Below are 17,568 nucleotides of genomic sequence, written 5' to 3' on the forward strand. Positions count from 1 at the left end.
TCTCAGAAGATGAAGGCTGCGCTGAGGCAACTCGCAAACTTTTAAAACTCAGAACACTATAAAAACAAAGCTGGACATTTTGCGTCATTTTTAAAAATTGTTATTTACACCCCCTGTTTTCTTTCTGTAATTTTCTCCAGTATTCAGTCTTTCTTTTGCATTATGTTTGGTTTCATCCATTCAGGATGTCTGCAGTCTGGTCAGACAAATAGCTGTGAGGGAAAGGATGATGAGCAGACAAGAAACACAGTAGCTGGGTTCTGGTGGCTATTAGCCAACAGCTCAAGTGACAGGCTGTTTACCCAGTTATGACGTTAGTCAGAGGAAATCATCTCAGCATTATCTGAAAATTAGACCCCTTACAACAGCACATGGGAAAAGACAAGGGAAATGGAAAACAGACTTCCCCCACCGAATAAACAGGAACAACTGTTGAGAAGAATGCGTTATCTTCTTTTAGTTTGAGCTGTGAGTCGATTGTACAACAGAAGGTCACACAAGAGCTGGCTGGCACTGTGTTATCGTGAGCATACAAGATGTTTAACCAAGAGACAATGAACCAGAACGGATAAAGCCCTAGACGTTTACTGTTGTGTCTGTTCGATGTGTCTTTGTTCCACGGGAATGGCTTAAACATTGACACCAAATGGGATTTTTGGAGTTGTTAAATGTCTACAAAAGGAAAAATGTTTGAAATTTGATGCTCTGTCCTCCTTCAAAGAGCAGGCACCACAGTTTCACGCATCCGTGATTCTGGGTTCCTAGGATAGTGGTTTATTGTCATTATATGTTTTTTTTTCATTCTTTAAATTATTAACAGATTCTGTTTTAGTTTCTTTAGGCCCAAAGGAAGATGTCAGTAACAAAGCATTTGTGTGAGAACTGCAGAAGTGTCAGAATCAAGGCCACTGAAAAGCATGCTCACCATGTGCTGGCGGCCATTTTGGGTGAAAGTCCAGAGCAATGACCCAATTGCACACTTTGTGCTAATATTGTAAAGTATGTGCTAATGTTCAGAGTGTACTCTTTTGGCAGCTAGTAGTAGGAGTGCTGATCAATCAGACCACAACTTTGGAGGGCAGTTTTAAATTTGGAAACATAGCAAAGAGAAGGCACAATGCAAAGTATATATTATGTAAATATATTTTTTTCTGAGATGGTCCTTGAGCTGTCTCACCATTGTCCACAGTTTGTTCAAATGTTTTCCAGCTGTGAGTATCCTCTCCATTTCTGGTGTGCATTGCATTGTGGGATAATCGACTCCATCAACATCACTCACAAAAAGTAAGTTCAGTATGCTTACTAATATACTTGAGGATACTTGTTTTGTTTTTCTTGTTCGGTTTTCTACTTTTTCTACATTCTATGTCATTTTTCTTTTTAGCCACATTTTATTGGTTTGCTCTGTTTTAGCACTTTGGAACTTTCTGTTCAGAAACTGATATGTAGCTCTTCAAAAACAGCTTCGTAGATCATTATGACATTGGATAGAGTGCCTTGTTAGCAGATTTTTATGCTCTTTTGTGACAACGCAGTGTGTTACTGATTTCGATGTGCCTCCGTATAAATCATCTTCAAAGCGCGCAATGAAAAGCAGTTAGAGTGCTTTGCTGTACCCACTTTCACAGAACATCAAATCAAAGCCGCAATTACTGCAGTTAATCTGTTTCCTGTAAAGTTGTGGTAAAGAGCGGTGATGAATAACACTTAGGGGAGGCACGTCTTGTTGAGAGCTTACAAACAACTCCTGAATCGCACTAGATAATCCCATGCCGTTCTCTCTCTTTGCTTCACTGGGATCCATTGTGAAGATGATTCTTTGCACTCTGCCTACCAACAGCAGGGGGCATTTGGCTTGCAGCAGGGGCACAGAGGCAGAGTGGTCCGCAGTAATCCTCAGCAGTTGAGAGCCTAATTGAGCTAGCTTGAGTCTAAACTGATAAGACTGTCTTGGGGCTAATGACAGGCCACAGCAGGTACCCGACCCATCAATTTCCCTGCAATAAAGCCTAACATACAGCCTATTCCCCCCCAAGGCTTCAAAGAAAGAGTCAGCCTAAGCCAGGCCAACCCTGCTGAGGGTCACAGCCACTGAGAAGGAACAACGTTGCAAACTATAGAAGATCTCTGACAGCCTGTCTGTCTGGTCATATATCTATCTCTCTGTAAATGACACCTTATTATTAACCTATGCAACTCTGCTGCCTAGTACAGAAGAGACATGAGGTGCTCCAGGGGTCAAGGAGGGAGGTCAGGAGGCTGTATTGATGTAGCTGCCCCCTGACCTTATGTCTCTAGAGGGCCACAGCCTGACCTGAAACCAAAGTCCTGCCATGACCAAAGGTCTTCATCAGGCACATCCTGACTGTGCGTCCAGACTCAATTTTCCTCTGAAGACGACTCCACTCGGGACATGACATATAGCTCTCATTTAGCATCTTTCTCCTCTGCAACAAAGTAAGCAATCTGTGATTTTTACAGAGAAGGAGAGGGCAGCTGAAAGAACACAAAAATGGCAGGCTTTTGACGAACCAGAGAGGAAATACCACAGCTTGATGAAGTGGCACCGTTCCTTCAGGATATTAGGTGGTTGCCACGGGAAAAGTCAGCCTTTTCTTAAAAAACTTCACTATGTGACTGCTCTTTTTAAAGTCAGCAGTGACAAAAGAAATAACACCGGTTTTCCTCGGGAACATGTATTGTCCCCTTGGGCAAAATACATCAGAAAGCAAAAAAATATACAAATTATAATTTCCTTAAAAACTGACAGATTAGTAGAAAAAAAAGGCTTCTAAGAAATTTGCACATAGATTTTTATCAGAGCAAACCTCTTGTTCTTGACACACTCAGTCAAACCCAATAGAACTCATTCCTTTAGACAATTCAGGGTTTGGGGGAAAATAGGTTATGTTTTGTTCCTGCTTCCTGTTTGTCTCATTTCAAAGGAATTTGATGGGAAATTAGGTCATGGACTAAGGTATGTGTGATTAGACTTTTTGCAGATCCAGGTTAGCATTCATGAAATGAAGCAATGTCGGCCTGTCTGTCCAAACAGAAATTGGATGGATGGCCATGAAATTGGCTTTAGATGTTGAAGTTCCCTAAGAGATAAATTCTTCTGACTTTGGCGAATTATAGGATCACAGCAAGTCAAACCTTTCGCTTATTTAATGAAATATCTCAACATCTACCAAATAGATTGGCACCAGATTTTGTAAATACATTTATTGTTCCCAGATGATGTATTCTGCTGAATTTGTTGATCCCTGAATTTTCCTCTAGCGCCACCATAAGGTTGACATTTCTGCTCTTTATTGAAATATCTCAGCAACTGTCAGAGAGATTTGTTAAGTACGTTACTTCATGACAACTACCTGCAAATGTAATGATATTCCCACAGGCCTCAGCTGTACTTTGTGTTTACTGCGGATTAGCAAATGTTAGAATGCTTACATGTTAAATAAGATGGTGAACATGGTATGGTTGTGTACATTTTGTTGCTGATGAAAACTATTCTGAACACATTCTATTATTACAATTTGTGGAAGTGCAGCATTGACAGAGATATGCCAAACTCTAGTCTCTAATTTCAGCTCGGTATGCAGCCAGCTTAAAAAAAAACACAACTATTTCTCCATCAACAATGTGGCAATATGGCAATAACATGATGAAATTATAATGTAGTATTGCTCTGAATAATAAACAGAGAGAAAACACACACTCCGCCATTACACAAATGTTCACAGGCAAATGATGCCAGTCAGACTGGAGTCGTCTTGTAGGCTTGTACGCTTGTCATGTACAGACTAACATTCTACCTGCGATGTGATATATGACAGGTCATTTGGAGCGTACAATTAAGACCTGTAAATTGCTTTGAAAACACTGAGGGCTTGTATCTCTGCACAGTTTAGCAGCACACCGAGCCTCGGGCAGCAGATCTCAACACTGACAGCAACAGCTCCCCCACAGAGACGCTGGATAACACGCAACACAACAAACCACAACGGCACAGCGACCTCCTGTCTTGCCTATCAGGAGGATGGAGTACAACAGCTCTGAGGTAAGAGTCACACTTGGAGAGTGAGGCAATGTCCACCACGGTGGGCAGTGTCAGCCATGCAAGCAAGCGGAACTCGCACATATTTGATTTTGCAACCATGGGAAACCACTTACTCATACGGTACCGTGTTGGATTTTATGATTTGAGTTTATATTGGTTGATGTTCCTTCACATTCCTTCACAAGGGACCAGTAAAGCCCCATGTAAAACTCCCACAGTTTATGTAAGCTAAATTCTAGTGGTCTCTCCTGACCAGCAATGTGTCCTCCTCTGTTTTTCCCAGACGCTCAGTACACCTTACAGAACATCAGAGAAGTAAAAGGACAAAGAAAAAGATCTGATCTGGTATAGATAGCAGAGCTGAGCCGTAGCTTAGAAACAGAGACACACACCGGCTGGGTCCAAGTTGGATCGGGTGGATTTTGACTTGCCAGGTTGGCTTGCTCACAGCTTTGGACTGTGTTCAGGAGAATAAAAACACACACATGAAAATCAATAGAAGATTAGAGATCATTGAAATGTTTGAGCTTTCTGCCTGATGTGGTTAAACACCTGCTGGTTTCAGTCCTGTGGCAGATGCTTACAGTTTCAGTGCATCTTTGTTTGGTGAGTGAGGGATCGCCGGCATGTGACCCTCTCTTCTGATCAGAGCAAGCTAAACAAATCATCCCTAAATGTCAGTTCTGGGTGTTCTGGCTCACAAAGACCAACGGTTCTCTGCTGATAAGTCAAATAACAGATGGAAAGTCATGAGAAGGCTTCAACACAAAAGTGACAGCAAATTAGCAAGGTTTTAAAGCTGCAGGCAAATGACACACCTTATCTGTCTTCTAAGATAAAACTGCAACATCAGGTGAGATTCTACAGACTGGCTAAATATGATACCTTCAGACACTCCACCCACTGGAAGTGACCGAACGAAATCTTAGCAAGTTTTTCCGTGGGTGGTGCTCTTTTCTTTGTCTTTTCAGCCATGGTTATTATTACTCATGCTAACTACAAGTTTCCTCTCATATTTATTACAAAGAAACCACTGTTGCAGCTGTTAATAGAAAAGCAAAAACACACCTCCTCCTGTGGACCATAAGACTTTTCCCAGGGAAGACATTCTGGCCTGTCCAACATGTAAGAGCTTTAATGAACACAATATACTGTAGGTTGAATATCTGTTCAGCCATAAAAACTACTCAGATTATTAGTTTAAAAAATCTTTAGTGATAAAAATACAATAAAGTAAAGTGTTGGGATGTCAGGGATGCGTGGGCATCTTTCAATTACACTGCCTGAAGAGGGCCAATTAGCTGAGACACACTGTGCTGCTGAGGAATGTCATGGGGGCAGGGGCCATCAGCCTGGGCCTGCCTGACCTCCACAGCTCGCTCCAGCAGGGCAGATGGGCCTTCACCCCATAATCCCACCACAACAGGGAGTATCATGGACAGCTCAGGAAGCTCTGCCTCTGTGAAGGCCAGAAGCCCCCTGCAGGGATGGACTCCAATAAAATCTCTTTGTTCCCCAGTGAGCGCTGCATGTCAGGTCCTCATCAATGCTCCGGTTTGGGGTTTCAGGAGAAACTTAATACCCTGTGGCTGCTTTCTCCTCGCGCTCTTTGTCAGTGGAGTGAAAAGAAGACTGGAGTGAGAGCATGTAGATTTATTAGGCTGCTCACAGAGCTCTGACTGAGTATATTAAAGCAAAGCTGAGTGCAAGTCATAAAAGACTGAAGATATATTAGTGATCACATGCACAGAAAGAGCAACACTTAAAAAGTATCTTTCACGTAGTTTATTATCTCCATTATTATTGGTTTTATCGTGATAGCTGTTTTTGGGTCATATTTTTGTTGTTGTTGTTGTGCTTGTGTTCCCCATATGAATTTAATTTATTTAGCACTCTAAGGGCTTTAGGGCTGCAAACCCGATGATTATTTTTATATACTGCAAAGATCAGGTTATGTTAAAACATTCAGCATTTAAGTGAACAATGAATAGGAAAAAAAGGAAATAAAAAGTCTATGAACACCCAATTTATTGTAGGTTCATCTTGACCCAGAGGTCATACAAAGAGGGAATAATATTTGCTGAATTACTTGTTCAAAATTTGACAAAAGCTGTAAAACAAGTCTCTGCGGTGGATTCTGACTCGCCATCAATCCCAGACCACGACACTGTTATTTCACCTTATTCAGGTGTTGCACTGCTATTAAAAATGAAATGATTCCTCACAGGTAGAAACGTTTGTAATCACACATGAGACAGTGTGTGATTACAGAGAAATGGCTCCATAGTCTGAGAGTAATTTTAAAGTGGTGGTTTGTTTGTTTCTGTTGCTATGGAGATAAAAGATGAATACCAGGGGCTTCATCACAGAAAAATGTCCTTGTCCTGTCTTACCTTAAGTTTCAAAGACAAATCATATTTTCTTATTACCGAAGCAGCTGCTAAACTCATTAGGATTCCCAATTTAGGACATTCTTCAGTTAGGGCTCTGTAATAAAAATTCATATTCTTGGAAAAGGTTTTCTTTTCCTAAATGCAGTTAGAAAACATATTTCTATAAAACCCAACATTCTAAATGTCATCCTAAACTGAGATATGATAGGATTTAAAACTAGTTTCTGTAATGAGGTATACTCTTACCAGCTGCATGTTGGGAGACAAGATGCTACAACCTTCTAATTAGCACTTCCACCTTTTGGAAGCACTTTGAAAACCTGAGAGGACTTTGATTCGACAGCATGAATTATGATATAACCGATAATATTTGTTCTTCTGATAAGTACTGCATGCTCTCCTGTAATGATCCACTGGATGTCAAACCTTTAAACCAGTTGTAAAAGAAACTAGAATATCCTCACCTATGTAATTTCCACAGAAATTATGACAGAAAGGACTAAACGCAGGGAAAATAGCCTTGCACACTGCCAGATCCCATTTGTTAATGATTCTTCAGATGAATCTGTTTATATCTATTGGATACCTCAGCATGTGAGAAAGGAGAGGCCACCAGGAGAACAATGGAGAGAGTAAATATTTGATCCATCTTTCTTCTCGGCTGTGTCTTGCTGTCGTTACAAATAGAGGGTGAGATGCAAAAGATTGCATGACTCGGGAGTATAATGACTCATAAACAGCTTGTGTGAGAAATGAAATATGATTTTAATTGAAGTATAAATGTTTATGACAGTATAAGAAATATCAAAGCCATGACTGAAACTCTGTATATAGCTGTGGCTGCTATCAGAGACTGCTAATAATGTTTATCCGAGTTGATGACCGAGTTTTCATTGTTGCATTTTTCAAGAAAACAAACACATCTTCTTGAATGGTTGTCTGTCACTAAGTAGTGTCTCAACATCCACTTCTCATTTTTCACACCAGTTTCTTTTCAGTGGAAGCACAATTAGAGGATCTAAGATGGCAGCAGACCCCAACCCACCAGCGCAGAGAAACACATGAACTGAAAGCACCAATCAGCAGCAACAGTTTCAGGCCCCGATTCAGAGAAGCATGGCTGCAAGTCACTGGTCAAAAACAAAAGGCCTCTTTGTTCTAGTTAGTGCATTTGGTTAAATCCAAATCTCGTGATTTAATATTCAATAATCACCTCAAATAAAGCTCATTGCTCATGTGTCTATGAGCTGGAATCATTTTCCACTCAAAACTGTGTTTCTCTTATTGTTCATTAACTGTGATGTTTGCGCTTCACTGCAGAGTCTGCCACTAGAAGGCTGTTTTCACGTTCATCTGCTGAGTTCTTCTGTGCTCACCTTAAATCTCACTTTAGTTTGTGCATGTACAAGCAGGATTTTATGATCTTTGATGATATCATATGATATCATACATGTACAGTATATACAGTATATATATATTTATATATATGTATATTATGTGTATATATATATATATATACATGCATATCATCAAAATTTTTAATTAAGAATTTTTAACAAGGTAATTTAACTTTTCTTTGGGTCTTAAAGTCTTAAAACATACAACAAATTTACTTATTGCATTAATTTCATGAAGCAAATAAATATAAACTATAACCTTGACATTCTCATCACTCTAACAGTTAGATCATTAACGTAATATTTGTGTTAAAGTGGTACTTTCCGCCCAATCTTAGAGTGGTATGTTCCAACCGCCCAGTGCAGTTCACAAGATCATGGAGAGATCTGAGAGTTCCAATTAAGTTACAAAAAGAGTGTTAATGCCTTTGTTTCCGACTGTTGTGTGCGTCCGTTGAACTAACCACACACACATCTACCACAATTTGGCAATAAAGCAGTCTTAACTGGAAATTCTGGACTATTTTGTGACTTGACTCGTCACTTCAGTAGTGGGTGGTGATTTCCTGAAACCAAGTATTGTGAGAAGCCACAGTCAGCTCATCTCTTCTTTGTCTTGTTTCATATCATATTAATTCGGATGATTTTGTTTGACGGCATAAGCAATTTGAAGATCACTGTGGGCTCTCGGTACTTAATGGATAAGTATGTTATGTGCATTATGCTTCATTCTATAGATGATGAATTAACAATGAATAAAATGCAGACGTGAAAAAAAACAAGCTGAAAAAAGAAAGCAAGCAAATAAATTCACAAGAAAGTTAAAATGGCATCTCGGTCAGTTTTGTTCTAATCAGATTATAAATTTCTGTCATCAAGGTATAATGATCATGATAAGATACCCCAAATCAGGATTGTTTTTACTTCACACTTTGTTTCATAACGTCCCTGAAAATAAGAATCAGAGCTTTAGCAGGCACCAATCCATTAATCTAGTTTTTTGTTAAATCAGTAAAGACAGTATTATTTGTTATTGGTAAACATGGAACCATAGCATGTCCCCAGCTTTGCTGCTGATGAAATGAGGGTGTATAAATTGTATAAGTCTCAACAAAACACAAAGCTTTAAACACCTTACATGCAAAAGGAGTTATCTGTATCTTCTAACACAATGATACCTCTGTCAGGCCTTTAAGATAGAGTCAGCCCTGTATGTAGGTGCTGCAGATATTTTACAGATAGTTGATCCTGAATGGTTCCTATCAAGGTTTTACATAACAAACAAGGAAGAACAGATTAGTAGTTCTGGGAGCTGTTTCTCTTCCACAGTACTCCATTTTGGGTTTTCAATTTTTGTGCTCTACAACTTAATTAATAGTTTAGTTAAAAATTACGATAAAACTGCGAATGCTGCAGCTTGGAGCAGCAGGGCCGTCGGGCATCACAACAACACTTTACGTTATGATGTCCAAAGAAGACCCTGTCAGACTGATCACTGAGGGTGTACAGATGCACAAGACAGGCTCTCCTAATATCTGACATCTAGATTGTTTTAGCTGACAGAGATGAACAGGCTTACAGTTCTTGCTGTCCTTGGCTGACATCCTCTCGCTCACACGCACGCAAACACACACTACAACCAGATGTGATTCCCGCATCCTCGCTGCATATGCGTTTGTTGCCGTGTAGCTTCTGGCATCTACCGAGGTTTTACGTTCCCAGAAGTGTGGAGTTATTTCCATGATCATGTGGGGAACCAAGTAACCACAAGAGTGCTCAGATGACTGTCAGTAAAAACATCTCAATTTGTTACTTGTTTTAATATTACAGGGCAAAAGTGGCACAAACGAAATGTGATTGGTTGTCTGAATATATGTGCTGGCTGACAGATCATTTCTGCCATATGAGTTTTTAATGATCAGATTACAGCTCATAATCAAGAGCTGACCATTCGTCTACTGAATTATGCTGCACAGTTCAATTTTCTTCATTCTAAATATAATAAAAACTTGCATGATTTATTTTTTATTTTAACATTTTTGCTATCCCAGTCATGTAAAATGTAATTTATAGTAACAAGCTACTATTTCCACCACAGATTACAGATAACACTGTGTTTTCTGTCCTCCCTCATCTGAGCTCTGCTGCCTCAGCCTAGCGAGTTCAATTAAACTGAAACATCAGTGGCCCGTCCAATATTCTCTTCCGTTGCGTTACTTCTGCACAGCACAGTCCCAGAATAATGCACATGTATATATCTGCAACGTTGCTCTTCTATTCCATATTTATATATTTCTACATTTATTTATGTCGACTGTATGTTTGTCTACGTGTAGCACCTTATCACCAAAGCACATTCCTTGTATGTGTAAAACACTACTTGGCAATAAAGCTCCTTCTGATTCTGATTCTGATGCTGCAACAGTGAGATAATGTATGAGATATTACTGTAGAGAGATACGTGCCCCAAACACGCAGGGTTGCAGGTGGGCATGCAAGCTTTCCTGGCACCACACACCTGTTTAATCTTACTCATTATTTTCCTGTTTGGAAACTAAACACAATACAATTTCACAGTACATTTTATATATTATTATTTTATTGATATTGTAATATACTACATTTTAGTGAAAGTGCCCCAGTATGGCATAGCTCAAAAGAATAATAATAATAATAATAATGATAATAATAATAATAATAATAATAATAATAATAATAATAATATCATCAAACCTGTGATTTTCCACTAATATACTTCATCACAGGTAAAACCCTTGAATTTTAAATAGTCAGCTAAATGTACTGGAAGTATCACATAATGTGGTTGAATGGCCCCTGTAACTATTATATTTTAATTAGGTTGTTATTGCTGATTAATAAACTTTAAGTAGTAACTATAGCTGTACAATAGCAAATGAATGAGGTGAGTTAAAAAGTACAGTATTTCCCACCTCATATTAGTAGTAACTGTGGTAGCCTGGTAATCAGTATTATTAGCAACAGACTTACTCTCAGTAATCTATTATATCTTTATTCAATTCAAGTCAGTTCCATTCCACTTTAATTTATACAGCACCGATTCATAACAGAAGTTATCTCATTGCACTTTTCAGAGAGCAGATTTAGACTGTACATAATAGTAATATTAAATTATAGAAATAAAAACACAATATGTTTACATCTGTTGTCATAATATTTTATGCCATCATTTCAATATCTTCCAAATGGTTATTTTTATTTTTATTTACTAACAAATTTTATTGCATTGCATTTTACAGAACTTTGACCATTTTACAGAATTTTGACCAAAATCACGTGCCATTAATTTAGCAAGGTTTTTCTTTAATTCGCAGCAAAACAAAACTGGGGGGAAAAAAATGTTCATCAGGTAATAATTTCCATTTTAAAATGAATGTCTTCCACTGTTGGCAGGCAGAAGACAGGCCGAGTGCAGCCAGAGGGATTAAAGCCACTGTCAGCAAGAGAAAGGGCAGAGGGGCGCACAGGAAATGATTGTGGCCCCATGGAGGCAAGTCAGAGGCCAGAGCCGCCAGTCCAGCTGCTGCAACACAGTGCTGAGGGAAACAAGAAAAGTGCAAGGTCAGTAGAGCATTGAGAGCAAAAGAGAGGCTGAGCACACAGAGCCACCGGAGAAACACTCAGAGAGGCCAACACGTGGAGACAGGCAAGAAAAACTCCAATATAAAAACACAAATCCTCCTGAAAAACACAAGAGCGAAATGTCCTGGAGACCTATGTAGCTTTTTCCCACTTTTGATTTTGATTTGTTAAGTAACCTTGTCCTCCTGGCTATACGGGGTCAGGCAGGGGAGATCGGTGCATAGGTGCTCATAAATCATATCTGCTGGCGATGGCTGCTCAGATACATTGCTCAGACATGTGGAAAAGGAGGAAGTACGCTAGTTTGATTCTCCGGCATGTCACTCTGTGCAGAACCAAGGTGTTTTCTGACTCGTTGAGCTTTTATTAGCAGCAGCCACAGCGCTGAAGTTGGTAATTGATTGTGGCAGACGAGCAACGGCTCACAGTTGGACCAACGTCTGAAAGTAAACAAGTGGAGCCCAGCTAATGTGGAATTTCTTTATTACCTGATACGGCCTTGAAAAGGATCAGTGCCGCTGCAATAACAGAAAATCAAGAGATGATCTCCAGCTCTGTCATTTTGCCCGTTTATCCTCCACTCAGCCACTCTAGTTTCAACTCTCACATGTGAACACGTCTGCCACGTCAGATGTGAAGAGCAGGCAGAACTGAAGAGAGAGAGCCGCAAGTGAACTGATTATCATTTATCAAAACAAAAGCAGAAGACAAACAAACAAAGATGCAGTTTGAGATTCAAAAAGCGCAGACATGAAATGGTTCCTCCCAGCCAGGGCCAGCAGTGATTAAAGCACAGAGCCCGCCTGGGTCTTTCATGTGGGGACCTTCTCATGTGCCCCTCTCAGCTTCAAGGCCAAAACATCTCTTTCCTCTGACTGGCGGCGACGCAGACAGATAATTTCTTCCGCTACACCCTCCAACCAACAGTTTAGCTCGGGACTAAAAGTGTCAGTACAAATAATTAGTTTCTCTTGTCACGGCCTTGCCACAACTAAAATACCTCAGTAACCCTGGTCTTTGTTTGGCAGAGAAAAGGATGAATCTGAGAGCAATTGAGGTCTTGGCACTTAACAGAATTATGGACCGGAGAAGATTTCCAACCTCCTTCTCAGAATCTATTTACCTTCAGCAGAAATCACTGACTTGCAGTTAAAAAAGAACAATTTCCACTGCCAAGTTTTTTTTTTCAAGCGCAGATGTTTGAATCTAATTTAATAAATTATATCAAATGCATACTGACAGCCCGGACTGAAAGAGTAAAGGATGAGAAATATAAATTAATAAAAACTTCACAGACTCTATGTTGTGATTGACAAGGACAACTGTGGAGGAGAGCTGAGCCAGAGTATGCATGAAAAGGCAACGGGATTTCTAGCCCTCCTCAAGCAGTCCAAATGATCTCCAGTCCTCCATTTGTCCTCTTTTAATCAGCCTCTATTAGAGCTGCATAAGTGGCATCTACACTCTGACCTTCACCTCAATGGAAACCAGCTGATTGAAAGTGTGTGCACATGTATGTGTGACAGAGACATCAGAGTGCACATGCAAAGTACAAACTTTTAACAATTTCCATTTTTTTAAACACCTCTCACTTCCCCCTGCCCCAAAATGCTGGCAAGGTTAAGATTATAAATACACAGCTTAAAAGTCTGGTTAAGTCCTTCTGATAGACTAAAGGCATATCTGTGAAATATTGCAAGGATGAATGATTCAGAAATTCATTCCACAGTCTTCATCAAAGCCTCCTCAAGTGCCCTAGCCAAAATAGAGCCGGACACACAGCTGCACCTCATTGAGGGGCTTGGTTGATTTAATCTGTGCTAAACATGATCTAATTTAAAGCTAATATGGCCCTTGTGTGGTCGAAGTGCAGCACAACTTCAGACAATCAAACTGATAAGAAGAAGTGACCTCTGTTGAAAAATGAAACATTATGGGGGCCATTTAAAGGCCCCGAAAGGCAAGATTCCTCCTTTCTGTTCTTCACGATAGCCTGGCACTCCACGTTACCTGGCACTTGCTCACCTGTTTGTGTGCTTGTTTGTTTGGTTTTGTCAGATTTGTTTAGTGGCTACTCTCTAACAGGGATAAAATGTGTCTTTCCTCGCTGAACTAAATTCAATAAAAAATTGTAACCAAATATAAACGGACTCCCAGTGAGCACTCAGCTCAAAGTGGCACCTCCAAGCCAAAGAGGGATGATTGGTGGGACGCCCCTGGCTCTGTATCCACCTGTCACAGCCAGTGATTGTTGAGCAGCAGTAATTGTTCCTCGCTGGCATGAAAGCCCACAGGAAATCCCTCCAACAAAACGCCCGTCAGCCTGGAATGTTGGCACCTCGCTGGTACTCAGATCTCTCAGCCCGGGGCAGCACCGGCCGAGCTCGAGGGCCATGTGATGCAGCGAGGAATGCTGGAGGCTGATGTTGGTTTGGAGGGGGGAGATGGAGGGTTGGTGGTTGGAAGACAGTGGTAGGGAACCGCCAAGGTTAGCAGAGGATTTTTTTCTTGGGGAAGGGTGAGGGGTATTTGGAGGCAACAGCCAAGGCTGTAGTGCTAATCCCCAGTTGGCAGGCTGAGAAGAAGTGTGAGGGCCTCAACGCTGAAGAGGCCGTCCATCACTGTGAAGTGCTCTGTTTCCTTTCTGTCAAATGTTCTGGGAGTGAGGGGTGTTCTGCCTTGACTCCGTGTAGAGGTGCATGAAAAGAAGCCCCCTGACGGAGAAGTTAGGATGAATCGCATTTCATTTCAGATTAGTGCAGCTGACAGGATAGAAAAAGGGAACATTTGCAGAGTGTTTTTATGTCATGTCAAGAGCTTCACGCTCATATCATTTCATATCATTTTGAAAAACCTTTGGTAAGTTGCTTCTTCTACCTTTCTATGGCATTTTCCATAGGAAAAAAAACACCCCTATCCTGGAAATCATTCGGTTAGTCATGAATAGGAAGTTTATACATATTCACATGACATTTTAGAAGTATATTTGGCTGATGCTGTTTAATAAATAAAAGAACTCTCATTCCCATTAACCCCTAGTTACTGAAATAATTTAAATCCATAGATTTGGCTTCTCTTGAAAACTAGACCTGCTGAGTCCCATCTGTTTGTCATGACATAAAAAGCTGTCATCAAAGATGTTCTGTGGCAAGCCAAGTGTCTGCCATTGGGATATATGATCGGGGAATTGTGAACTGTGGCGCATTGTGGAGTGAAGATTGTGATGCAAATTCTTCAGGGAACAGATCGTGTAGGAATGCACTGCGATCCAGCCTCCCAGGCAACAATATGGGTCCACTGCAGAGAGAAAGAAGGATAGAAGGAGGAATGGGAAACCAGAGGAAACAATCTGTCATACGCCTTCATCTCAACTTTTTCAAAGTTAAACTGTCGGATGGGAGCAGGGTTGGCTGGCTAATAATAAACACAACGCATAACAAAACTGTACACCATTTGTGACAAGCTGGACAATCACATACACACACCTCTACGGAGAGACGTGGGACATCTCTGAACCAGTCTACACAGCAGATGGTTATTGTTTTGTCTTTGTTTGTTCCTGAGACAGAGAGAGAAAAGACTTACTTAATCATTTACTTGGAGTAGGATAAACATTAAATTTGACTCCAGTGCTGCACTGTGCTGAATAGCTTCGATGTTATTGTCATTCTACTGTGGAACAGTGTGGGGGTCACACTGCTTTCCAAACAATGGCAGCAAGAAAAAGAAATAATGAAAGACAGCAAGGAAGAACAATACAAGACACTATAGTGGGTTTTTACAGTAACACAGAGCTTGGTGATTGCATAATAAAACAAACTTATAGCTAAGATTACATCTTACTGATGCTTAACAGTGAGATGTCTACCAACACATTTACTGACAAGTACACAGTACAGTGCACAGGATACTTTGCACCTAAACAATGCAAACTCTGCCGTTGCTCTCAAGATTAGCTGCATAAGTTCATTTAGTGGTTAGCAGGCAAGCTCGGGTCACTCACACACACACACACACACACACACACACGCACACAGGGCTTCATAATACAAACATGAACCCGGCAAACAAGAATGCTCCTGTCAGTCTACAGCTGCGCCCCTCCACAAAGTCACACAAGGCCCTGAAAGGACAAATGTTTGTTTCCCTCTGCAGAATTAATGAGGGCATCAGTTCCTGCCACCTCCACTCTCCTGCGCCGACAGACTGCGCCCAGCTCCCGCTCTGCCTGTTGCTTGAAAGTGAGAAGTAAATATTAGGACTTGACTATTTAGAAAGAGTTGGAAATGTGCAGCCCACAGCAGGGCCATGAGAGGGGCAGCAGGAGAAATGAGGAGTGAGTGGGTCCACTGGCAGAACATCTGAAATCTGCTCCCTAGCAGGATGTGACAGAGATGTGCGCTAATTGCTTTAACCCTTCACACCTACTTGTTCCTTGTAATGGCCCTCCAGCCATGCCTCTTCAAATAAAGATTAATCTACCCTCACCAACATACGTACTGCATTTGTTTCATTTTAATAAGAGTGTAATTGGTCGACTGAGAACAGAACAGTAAGGAGGGAAGGTTTGGTAAGCAGCCAGCTCACACGTTTAGTTAGTCTTAAAGTAATCTGCAGCTTCAGCGTTCCTTTTATTAAGCCTGTTTAGGCCGGAGACAGACTCCTACAGTTGCAGAGCATCGTGTGTGAAGGATAGCCTGCGTGTGAGCTTATGCTCTGATCAGAGCAAGCAAAACAGACCATTGCTGAGCTCCGTGGAACTATTCCGTCTCTGCTAATAAGAATATATCACGTAGGACATGTTTAGACCAGGCCAGATACTTGTATCCACATCACAGAATTCACATTGTGTCTGACATGGGTTGCACACAGCTAACTTCAGCGTGTCTCAAAATTCTGCGTCTACGTCTGACCTCCCGAGTCATTACACAGAGAAGACATGTATGATGTTTTCACCTCCACATTGTTTCTTTATTACCGCTTTAAAGCAATAAACTAGAATCCACGTTGTTTTTCACCAGGAAGGCTTGTTGTAATTTAGTTACATTATGTACTTTTCCTTTTTTGTAAAAGTCTGCTGCTGCTCCGAGTTAAACTTTTCATTATGTCTTTTTGCAACATCTTTCTACTCGCACAGATGACTTATGTCATCATGTTATTCACATCATGCCAACAATGATGTCCACGTCAAACTCTCAGTGCATTTTGAACGTGTTCACACCTGTATTTTTAGCTGTGTGGTTGTCATTGCAGCACCCGAGACAGACTTTAATGCCCGATCTGAACAGGGCCACCCAAACAGTCATGCAGCTATTTGTGCACATTTTAAAGAAAGCGTTTCCAGAAGTATTTGCCGATACAAGAGTGTACGACCACACACTGACCATACGTGTGTTGGAAGAGGAGATTTGGATGAAACAGGTTAGTGGGGAGAAGAAGGATGTATCTGGGGAGTGGAGACTGAATTTGGGCCTTTCTGTTATTTAAACAATGTACTAAAGTTTGGTGTTTTTTGCCTCGTTGATTTTAACAGTTAACCTGAGTACAATGTTATTATAATAGAAAGCACAACATCAGGCCATTTACAGGTTGACAAAATTAAGTAATACATTTTTAAGTAAACTTAACAAGTAGATATAAAGTAAACATAGCCAGAATCTATTTTAATTAATTCTTTAATTACTAGATTTTAGTAAGATGAGCTTATCAGATTTTACAAGAAAACCCAACTAAAAAAACAAGACCCAAGTGGTAATAAAGTGAAATTATTATGTCATTTGAATACAGTAATGTAAACTTGGCTTTTTTAAGCACCACATGGTTAAAATAATGTATTAAATTCTAGGGTGAAACGATTAATACATTTTTGACAAGAAAAACGAAGCCGCTCAACATCCACACAAAATATCAGCCAAGATATGTCTTTGCTGATTTGGCCTTTCAAAATTGGTCGGCCTAAACATTTCAGCACCTGTTTCACTTTCAGTAGCAGGTTATTGATGATTGATGGTGGCACATAGTTTCCAGTTGGGTATTCTTAAGAAAAAAAAAAAAAACAACAAAAAAAAACTCTTTTCCCTTGGGGTGTGTCACC

The 17,568-nt window shown here is 40.4% G+C and overlaps 1 long non-coding RNA gene across 1 annotated transcript; it reads left to right on the plus strand.

The window, feature by feature from the left end:
- Positions 1–1,185: 1,185 nt before the first annotated feature.
- LOC123963966 lies at positions 1,186–15,965 on the plus strand. Its single transcript, XR_006823300.1, has 4 exons — positions 1,186–1,284; positions 3,910–4,063; positions 11,286–11,453; positions 15,630–15,965. It is a non-coding gene; the product is annotated as an uncharacterized LOC123963966 (long non-coding RNA).
- Positions 15,966–17,568: the final 1,603 nt, after the last annotated feature.

Source organism: Micropterus dolomieu, linkage group LG23 (assembly GCF_021292245.1).
Source record: "Micropterus dolomieu isolate WLL.071019.BEF.003 ecotype Adirondacks linkage group LG23, ASM2129224v1, whole genome shotgun sequence".
Classification (NCBI taxonomy): Eukaryota; Metazoa; Chordata; class Actinopteri; order Centrarchiformes; family Centrarchidae; genus Micropterus; species Micropterus dolomieu.